The sequence below is a fragment of the Pteropus alecto genome, unplaced genomic scaffold, assembly GCF_000325575.1.
Source record: "Pteropus alecto unplaced genomic scaffold, ASM32557v1 scaffold35, whole genome shotgun sequence".
In the NCBI taxonomy this organism is placed as follows: domain Eukaryota; kingdom Metazoa; phylum Chordata; class Mammalia; order Chiroptera; family Pteropodidae; genus Pteropus; species Pteropus alecto.
Window position 1 is genome coordinate 671,489 of NW_006437828.1, and position 10,639 is coordinate 682,127.

Consider the following 10,639-nt stretch of genomic DNA (forward strand, 5'->3'; position numbering starts at 1 on the left):
AAATATCTTGGCTTTTTCCACAATGGCTTTTCGTGGGATCCAGCTAAATGCTTTAGAATACATCTGTTTTCCCATCGTAGTATTCCTGCCCTGTTGTAGGAATCCAGTTTCACTTATTTTATGCATAAATTATAGGCAACTTGGAATCAGCAGGATACAATGTTGGACTTAAATTATGGAAGTGAGAGAATAAAAGAGATCATGGGATGACAAGACAAGGGACTGCGTTGTAGCAAAGTAAACTACTTAATATCAAAAAAGACCTTGAAGTAGATGGAAGACAATCATCAAAAGCTATCCTTCCAGATATTTCATATGGTAAATGAGGAGTAGGCTCAACTGAGGGAAATCAGAAGAGCCACCAGGATTTTTGGCTTTATAATAAAAGCATTTTGAAAGTCTGCCAGCTTCAGTCAGACTTGGTACAAGGCATTACCTGCTTCACGCTCAAAGAAGTCTTGATATTTCTCCTATTTGCTGCTTCCTCATCTCAGTAAATGGCATCATGATCCTCCAAGTAAAAAAAAAAAAAAAAAAAAGTCATCATTGATTTCTTCCTTATAGGAACCCTCGTAACTAATCCATTGCCCAAGTCTATCAGTTCTACTGTAAAATATAGCACAAATCGATTTTCTTTTCTGTATCTCCATTACCACCACCCTAGTCCAGACTCTCATTGTCTCACTAGGAGTTCAACATTAGCACATAATTAGTCTTACATATTCTAATCTTGTCCACAATAAAATCATTTGTCAGATTAGAAAAATTTACTTTTAAAAAAATAAATCAGAACTTGTCCATCCATTGACTGAAATCCTCCAATGGCCTTTTATTATAACTTGAATAAAAACATTAACCAAACTATAGCCTGTAATGCCCTTAATGACGCCATTTCTTTTTAATTACATTTATTGGGGTGACATTGGTTAATAAACTTATATGTGTCAAGTGAACGATCTGATAATGCATCATCCATATATTACATTGTATATTCACCACCCAAAGTTAAATTTCCTTCTGTCACCATATATTTCACCTCTTAACTCTTATCCACCTCCCTCCCTCCCCACTTTCCCTCTGGTAACTGCTAAACTGTTGTCTGTGTCTATGAGTTTTTGTTTGCCTCGTTCATTTTTTATTTCAGTTTTATATCCAACATATGAGTGAAATCATATGGTTCTCAACTTTTTCTGACAAACTTATTTCACTTCGTACAATCATCTCAAGATCATTTCTACTTATTTCCCTCATTTCTTCAGATCGCTCAATTTGTGACCACTCTCCAATATTGGTTTTTGTCTCCTTATTTGAATTTAGGTTTCAAGAATCTAGTAATTGACATATAATTTATGATATATGTGATGAATATATATGTATGACATATGATAAATGAGCAAATGAATGTATGCAAGTCAGTTCTCTGCCTTTTCTGTGGTTTCTTATGGCACTAAGGGACCAGCCACAGTGACTGCAAGGAAAGTGCCCTAAAACTTCATTTTAGTGACCATCTCTTGTTGAACTGGGACTCCAACACACAAGTCTCCAGGCAAGACTGGACTGAGCTCTATACTCATTTTGCTCTTGTACTTAAGAGTTTTATTATCCTAATTGGCCTGCAACATGACAGAGACTAAATAGCATTCTCTTACTGTAACAGATGAGGCAATAAACCTAAAAGTATATTAGCCTTAAGCTACGCATTTGAGAAATATGAAGATTATACTGTTGAAAGTATATTTATTCATTTATTCCACAGACATTTACTGAGCATCCTTCTGGGCTGTTCTCGGTTTTGCGGGCCTGAAGTATACAAAATTGGAGGTGAGGGATTCTTTAAAAAATACAACAATAGCTTACTTTTTCAAGTTGTACTAAAGCATATGACCCTATGAACACATGTCTAAGGCTTCTCCCTAGATCCTGTGCAAATGAAGGGGCCTGAAGTTGAAGTGTAATGTGTTGATGGGAAAGGTGCTCTGAGGGCCTACAAAACATCACACCGGCCACTGCAATCGGTACTGAAAGAAACTATCCCAACTATAAAGGAGATGGTCAAAGATGGAGAATCACAATAAATATCACAATTTCTGGGATCCAGGTAGGCCCCGAGAGTTTGAGAAGTACTAGGAAAGTGGAGGACAGCTCAGGGAAAGCATGACACAAGAGGTCACCGTGTGACTGTGCTGAAGTTCAGTGAAAACTTGTCCTGGCCAGGAAAGGGCCCCTGAGGGATAAGGAGAGAGGACAGTGTTGGTGACGATGAGGTAGAGACAGCGCATCAGACAGGGAAACAGCCTTTGCAAAAGCACAGAGCGCAGAAGAGGTTGGTACTTTGTGAACTCTCAGTACTTAGGTCTGCACAGTATGATGTTAAAGTACCAACGAAAACAATCCAGAAGACAAAAATCAGTTCAGAATCTCTGGTGTCACGCTAAAGAGTCTGTTTTCTCCTGAAAGCCGTTGGAGACGTTTAAACAGGGAAATGGTGTATGAAATACATGTCTTAATAAGATTATTCTTTTGGTGCTTTGGAAAATGGATTGAAGCACTGAGAGGTTGAAAGCAAGGGGAATAGTAGAATGCTACTGTTATAACCAATGAGGAGGAAAATGATGAAGGCCTGATGTAAGAGGTCGGGAGGATGCCTGTTTCCAGCCCCTATGTCTCAATTCAAAGATGAATCATTTAAAGAATACAATATGTAACAGGGATTTTATTCTCATTCATAACAGGAACATTGGGAAATTGGGCATCTTATTAGTTGATCCTGATCAGCTCCTACTGCGTGTCACCTAACAGTTAATTAAACCTCATTCTTCTTATCTGAGAAATGGTAGAACTGACCTAAAATTCTATAGCAACACAGTTTCCCTGTTTTTATTACAGAGCTGTTAATTTATTGCTCTTTTCTGCAAGTTAGGAAAAGAAAATGAGCTCATCAACTTGGAATTAATCCTCTAATTGTGCTGTCTTATATTTAGAAAGCCAGGCACTGATATGGACTTTTTACAAACAACAATTAAAATTTAGTTATCTTTATCAGAAAAGTTTCTTCAAAAGAATATAATTTAAATATAAATTCTAGATTAAAGAGTTAGTTGTATTTTCTTCTATGCTATAACAGCAGTAAATTTCTCTCTCTTAACATATTATATATTATTTATCTTAAAATAGAATAAATTAATAATTATGTACGGCTAAGCACCTCGACACTCCATGCTTATAGTTATAAACCAAGTTTAGGCTGTTTTAAATAATTCTACTAATTAAAGTTGTGTCAAATTGCTCCTGTTCCACCCCAATTCAGAATCCTGGTATGAAGCAAGTGCATGCTGTTTACAAAGAGAAAACAAGTAAATAAGCCATTCAAGCCCTCTAACCCACATATACTCAAATATAATACATTTTATTTTATTTATTAGGTGGAACCATATGGAGTGGAATTGCTTATATTTGAACATGTTTGACCCCAAAGTGTCAATTCTATATGGCTCATCTAATACATGTGATGATATAATATATGAGATATTTCATGTAGCTTATACTAACATATGAAAGTCATTAAAAAATAACTATTTTAACGAATTTTTAATACATCATAGACATTTTATGGAGTATTAAGATGTAAAGTACAGAATATAAAACTCAAAGCAAAGCAAACTGAGTTGTGAAAAGATCACATTTTCAAATTTACTAGAAACAAACAAACAAAACCCTGTAATTCTGAATTTAGTTGCCCACTCTGCTAAAGTAGCGCAAGGACTAAAAGCTCTTTATTGAATTTTTCCAAATCTTCCATGAAAGGAGAGAACAAACCACACATGTCAAGGCCTCTACAGAGATGCCCTGAACTCAGCTGCAAGCGCATGCCTTGTAAGCAGTCCCACGGGAAATAGAGTGGCTTCTGGCAGCCAACAGGGAGCCAGGAGGTCACATCACAGGTGGCAGCAGTGCCAGATGGAGGTGAATCCTGGTATGTTTAGGAAAATAAACTAAAAACTGCTCTGGGGGAACTGACTCCAAAGTGCATAGACAAGAGACGGAATGGAGGACTGGAATCAACACGGCAGGGCTGGAGGACCGCAAGCTGACTTTATTCCAGCAGGATGCTGGGAGCAGAGTAGATCCTCCATTTTTTATATTTTCTCTTTAGATCAATGCCCCAGGAAAGGATTACTTTATAAATATGGACACTCAGAGGTAGGATTTTCAATGCTAAGTTAGGTCATTGTACTCCCCAAAAATACGTTCCATGACACATCTGGGGAAAGTTAATCATGACAAAGTAAACTCCATTACAGACCAGTGTGAGGCAAAAAGAAACTTTAGAAAATATATGGCGATATTTAATGCTTAATGGTATTATATTAGAGCAAAATAAAATGAGATAGTGAGTGACTCATGTCACTTTAAGGTTATCTGGAGGAGAGATCTGGAAGCCCATCATAAATTTTTATCTTCTGACTAATATCTAAAACCATAAGGAATTTCTGACAATCAACAAGAAAAAGACAAGCAACCCAGGAGAAAAATAAATAAAAAATATAATTAGGCAAAGCCTATAAGAGAAAGTGACAATGTAACAATGAATGTTCCACCTCACTAGTACTTTAAAAATGTCAAGTAAAACAATGCACGATCTTACATCCATCAGGTTGAAAAAAAAAAGAAATTCAGGTAGCATCAAGGGCACGTAAGGATGTGAGGAAACTGAACTCCTCATGATCTGGGAGTGGGAGAATAAACTATTGTAACCACTGTAGAGAGAAATCTGAAAGTATTTAGTAAAATTCGGTATGTGTAAACAGTGTAATCTATGACCTGTGACCCATGATCAATTCCAGTCCTAGATATAGATGCACAGATACACTAGAAAATGTACCCAGGGACCATTAAAGAATAGATTAGTGGAGCCAAAGCAGCCTAGGTATCCATCACTTGTCAAATAGAGACAAAAATCTGATGGTGGTTTAACTACTATGCAGCAGTCAGAAGGGCTGAATGAGATATTTCTAGAGCAATGAAGATAGAGCTTCAAAATTGGTCTTGATTTAAAAAGGAAGAAATGGAATGTAAATTGTAGCACAAGGCCATTAACTGCAGCATGAGAGCTGAAGGTGGAAATTAAACAAACAAAACGTATACAATAGATCATGCACTGAGAAATGAGAAACGAGGTCCTAGAATGTCATGATAAAGGGGCACAGTTAACTCAATTCTATACTTTTGGTAAAATAAGATTAAAAACAAAAATAGAACAGCTCCCTTCCAGGCCCCTTTTGAAACAGGATATAATCTTAAACTCCCTTCCTCATTCTCTTGCACATTCCTTTTTCTTTTCTAACACGCACATCCCTGGGTTATTTCACAGTAAATTGCTGTAAGTTAGCCTCAGACAAGTTTCTAATGTTTCCCAAGTTTGTAAGCTTCAGTTTGCTATCTATAATGGGGATAGCAAAACTGACTATTCAATGAAAGAATTTGGGTACAACAATATTTGGTGTGTATAATGTACTTAGGTCTTAATAAGTATTAGCTCCTTTTCACCTTCTTTCCTTCTTCATAATGATCTCTTCTTATCTCTGAAGTTTCTCCAGATTTTTACCACTCTCTCAGCTATATGTTTTGCAAATAATTATTTTAATATGCCTAATCTGTTCTGTTTGTCATCATCCATCATTGGTTTTATTCAGTTTTTCCTCTTTTTCCAGTTGCTACTGTTGCTTTCCACTAAGGCTACACTCTGGAGGGCTAAGAGCTAAGGGCATGGAAAAGTTCTCACTTGGCTGCCTGAAGTTCGCCCAGCCCCTGGTGTCTGGCACTTCACCTCACTTGCATGGGGTTTACCAGACATGGTGGACATCTTCCTGCCCATCTCAGGCTGTTTTCCAGCTTGCCACATTGGTCCTCAGTAAACCTACCCTACACCCCCTGGGAGAGAGGTGGCCAATCTTAAACATGACATGACTCTCCTGGCCTCGTTCTCAAGTAGTTAGACATCATCCTCCCATGCTCTAAATTTTCTGGACAGGAGAGAGATCTCTGCACAACAGTCCACTTGAGCTTCCTTAGGGATCTGCCTTCACTATCCCTCAGCTGACATGGTTCAGAATTACTGAGTGGGGCCATGGGAAGCCCCCATCAGACCTGAAATAAGAAGACGAGAAACTCTCCATCACGCTCCCACCAACAACGTCAGAGCTGGGAGAGGACTCAGCTTTCTCCAAAATGATCTGCTCATAAAATGCTCTCCACTTTCTCAGCCCATTTAGAATCTAGAAATGAATAAAGAGGTCAAAGTCCTAGAGGTTCTCAAACTGCCTTTCGAAATCCTTATATTGTAATTTAGAATTAAAATTTTATAACTCTTTTTGCACCTAGTCAGCACTTAAGTTACACATAGAAAGCTAAAACATAAACAGCGAGAAACTGATTTTCATTGTGGGAGATTTTAAAATTTATAGATCATAAAAACAAGGACTAGATAAGAATATAGAAGACTGATTTCTAAAAACCATGACACACTACATACATAATCAAATCACCTAAAACTAATTCAATGTTACATGTCAATTATATTTAATAAAAGAAAAATAAACATGAAGTTAATCTAATTTTTAAATAGTAAAACTCGTAATCTATAAAAAGAAAACATATTCCCTTGAAATATGTATAAGGATATGTATAAAAATGGTCCGTGTTTTGATTAGGCCACAGAGGAAGTCTCAACAAATTCTACGTTCTCTGATCACAATGTAATATAAATAAAAGTCAATAACAAAAATATAACTAAAAGAAACCTATGTATTTAGAAGTAGAAATTACTAATATAGGTCTGATCAACAATCACAATGAAAATACCATGGACTATGGCTGAGGAATAAAAGTTATAGCCTAAAGAAGGTTTTTTAATATTTCAAGGAATATATAAAATGGTTTTGTATGAAAGAATGACAAAATAGCAAGAGATTAAAGGAAAATAAAGATTAATGTGGAAATAAAAAAAAATTACTTAAGTATAAAAAAAAATGGATCAACCAAACCAAATGCTGCTTCCCTGAAAAGATTAATAAAATATAACAAGCTTCAGGCAGGACTGATTAAGAGCAAAGTTAAGGATAAACAATATTGGCCATGAAAAAGGAACAGATTACAGACGTAGTGGAGATTTTAAACAATTCTTAAGTACTTTAAACAATTTTATAATAAAATTTGAAAATGTAAGTGACAAGAATACTGAATATAAAAGACCTAAATGGATAAGTGATTATTTAATAAATAAACATCCAAGTCAGAAATTCCCATCTCCAAAGAAAGTCCCGCTAGGTGGGTTTATAGTTGATTTTTAATAAAGTAAAAAAGAATGCATAAATTTCACAAAGTGTTCTAGAAACTAGAAAATAAGCACCACAATTCATTTTATGGGTCATTTTAACCCTTTTCCTATTAAAGACAAAAATTTTGAAAAAAAGTGGTAATTCAATCTCACGTATGCTGTTAAATGCAAAAATCCTAAATTAACTTTCAACACATTTCTCTAAGGTATCATACGATAAAATGAGCGAGGTATCTGTCATATTCTAAAATCTTACTTTAAGGAATTTCTAGGCATATGAAATACAATCGCCATTCTTTAGATCTGAGAGATGATAAAAAGTCTTTTGCCTTTAGCTCTTTAGTTCTAATAACATATAAGTTATGATTAATTTTTAAATTGATTTTTTTTTTGTAGATTTATGTGACTGTATTTAGCAACTTTTGGAAGGTCTTAGAAAGTATTTTAATGTAGTAAGAGCCACAAATAGCCTTGAGGGAAGTGACAGAGTTTCTTGTTCAGGGTAGTGAGTGAGCTCATGGTGTTTCTGCTTGCTGCCTAAATTACAAAAAAGAAAGACATAATTAAAAGCAAAACAACAGTGTTAGTGACTCATTAAGTGTAAAAAAACAAACCATCAGATGAACATGCATAGAATAAGCTGGTTTTCATTTTTGAAAAAAATTCTACGTGAACATATTCATATATATACCTATGACCATACAAATAAGGAATAATTAGGAAAGATATACATCAACATATTAGTAGTGATTATTTTTAGAAAGTTGACTTGGAGACATAGAACAGATAGTTTTACTTCTTCCTTAAAGGTCATTTTTAGTTTTCATATTTTTCAATATTTTCAAATAAAACACATCAAGGAAAAAAATGCAAAAGGAGAGGTACTGTTTGGCTGAATGAGAGAAAGAGGACAGAGAGAGATAAAAAACAGGAGAGCAAGAGAGGACAATTCTTATAAACTGAGAAATTGAAATGACTACAATAGAAACATCATTAAATTTCTAAAACATCTAAAGCAGATAGTGAAATAAAGTAATTCACAATTCAGTATGAGTGATAAAATAAATACTAATTTCCCCAAAAGACAATGAAGGAAGGCGAGGAATCCGAGTCAACAGGATCGAAGAACAGAAATAAGAGCTGAGCAAGTCATAGATAACTTGTGGAAGGCATCCCAGACAAGCTAGTCAAGCCCAGTGACTAGCAGCTGTGTCCTTCCCCTGGCCACAGTTGAGAAGTTTTCTATTTAACAAGTGAGAGATATACTGGGGCTTTAGGTCAACTGACAAATATTAATTTAGAGAATAAGCAACTTACTTAATGAATTTGATGATGTAGCAATAACAAATTACTTTTTTACCAACAACTGAAATTATAATTCATTCAAAAATAATGAGTACTTCATAACAAAACTTATAGGATTAAGCCAAAAGAATGCTCAGTGTAAATGTTATAGCACTGCTTGTTAGAAAACAAGCATGAATATAAATGAAGTGAGAATCCAACCCATAAAAGTTAAATAACCATAGAATAAACATAAAGGAAGCAAATGGATGAAAGAATTGAGATGAAATTAGAAATTAATAAAATAGACAACAACCAAGTAACTCAAATAAAACCAAAGCAAGTTCTTGAAAAAGTCCAATAAAAATGCATATTCTGGCAAGTTTGATAAAAAAAAATTGTGAGAAATTTCAATAGACTAGGCAATAGGGATGAAAATGGGAACATAACCATTGATAGAACGGAGCATAATATGTTTTACAAAAATACTCGGTACAACTTTGTTTCAATACATGTGGAAATATAGATATAGTGGACAATATTCAGGAAAGATTAACAATATCAACACAAAGAAACGAAAGATCTCAATAGATTGATAATAATAAAAGAAATTAAAAACTGATTGAAAAAAATTCCAAATGAGTTCTAGAAAATCTCAAGGAATATGGGAATTCATCTACCCCAGTATATAGTAAAATACCCCTTTAAATTGGTGAGATATCCCTTTAATTCTACAAAACTGTTAGAATCTCAAACACAGAAGAATATCAAAGATATGAGTAGTAGCAATAGACATAGTGGTAGAAAGGACATCTCATCTCATTAATAAATACAAATAAAAAAATTCTAAAGAGAATATTACCAACAAATCCAGAATGCACTTTGAGTATATAAACATGTTCTGAAATTAGAAAACATATTAATAAATAGGAGAAAGTTTATAATAACTTCCACAGATATCCTGAAAATGTTTAATAAAATTCAATTTTTATTCCAAATAAAACTCTTAGTAAGATAGCATGAAAAGAAAGTTTTCTGGACTTGAGAAAATATAACTGTCAGAAAGCATCAGCAAAATATCCTATTTTACAAAAATAGTAAGAGATATTTCCTGTAAAACCAGGAACAGAGATGTATTATCACTACAAGTATTCAATATTTTTTTGAGATCTCAGCTAGAGGATTTAGATTTACAAAATAAAATGCAATATGAATATTGGAAGAAACGGGAGAATTGTCCTTATTTGATGACGAATCACTTTCTCCCCAGAAAAGCCAAGCAAATTAATGAAAAAATTATTAAAACTAGGCTGTCAAAGATAATATCTCCAAAGATTTGACATTGGGCATGAGACCTGACGGGTAAGATGTTGACTCTACAAAGTCCAGGGCTGTCTATGTCGTGTGTGTGTGTGTGTGTGTGTGTGTGTCTCGATATGTGTCTTTGTGGGTCTGTGTGTATGTCTGTATGTGTGTGTCTCTGTATACATGTATGCCTATATACATATACACAAATATATGTCTGTGATTGTGCGTGTGTGTGTGTGTGTGTGTGTGTACGTGTGTGTGTTGGTAGAGAAGGCGCAGGAGACATTCACTGCAAGAAATAACAAGAAATTCAAAGGCCTTGAGAGGGAAGAAAACCTGCTGTTCCTGGAGGTTACTGGTCCAGAAAAATTAGCAGAACATGGGGCCTGAGAGGCAGACAGAGGCCAGGTCACACAGAAGTCTGTAAGGCATGAAAGGGGTCTAGATTTTATTCAAAGTGAAGTCTCTGAGGAATTATTAGCAGGAGAGCGACATAAGAAATTTCCATTTTTAGAATATTACCTTGACTACTGGGCAGGTAACAAACTTTTATTCCGGAATCAGGGAAACTGCTTAGGAAGCTTCTTATGGTTGCTCATGCGAGAACTGTGGTGGCCTTATTTGGATGGTAGCTAAGGTAATGGAGAAAAGGAGAGAAACTTAAGATATGTGTGGAAGTGTAACTTTTAAACACGCTAGTGAGATGAATGT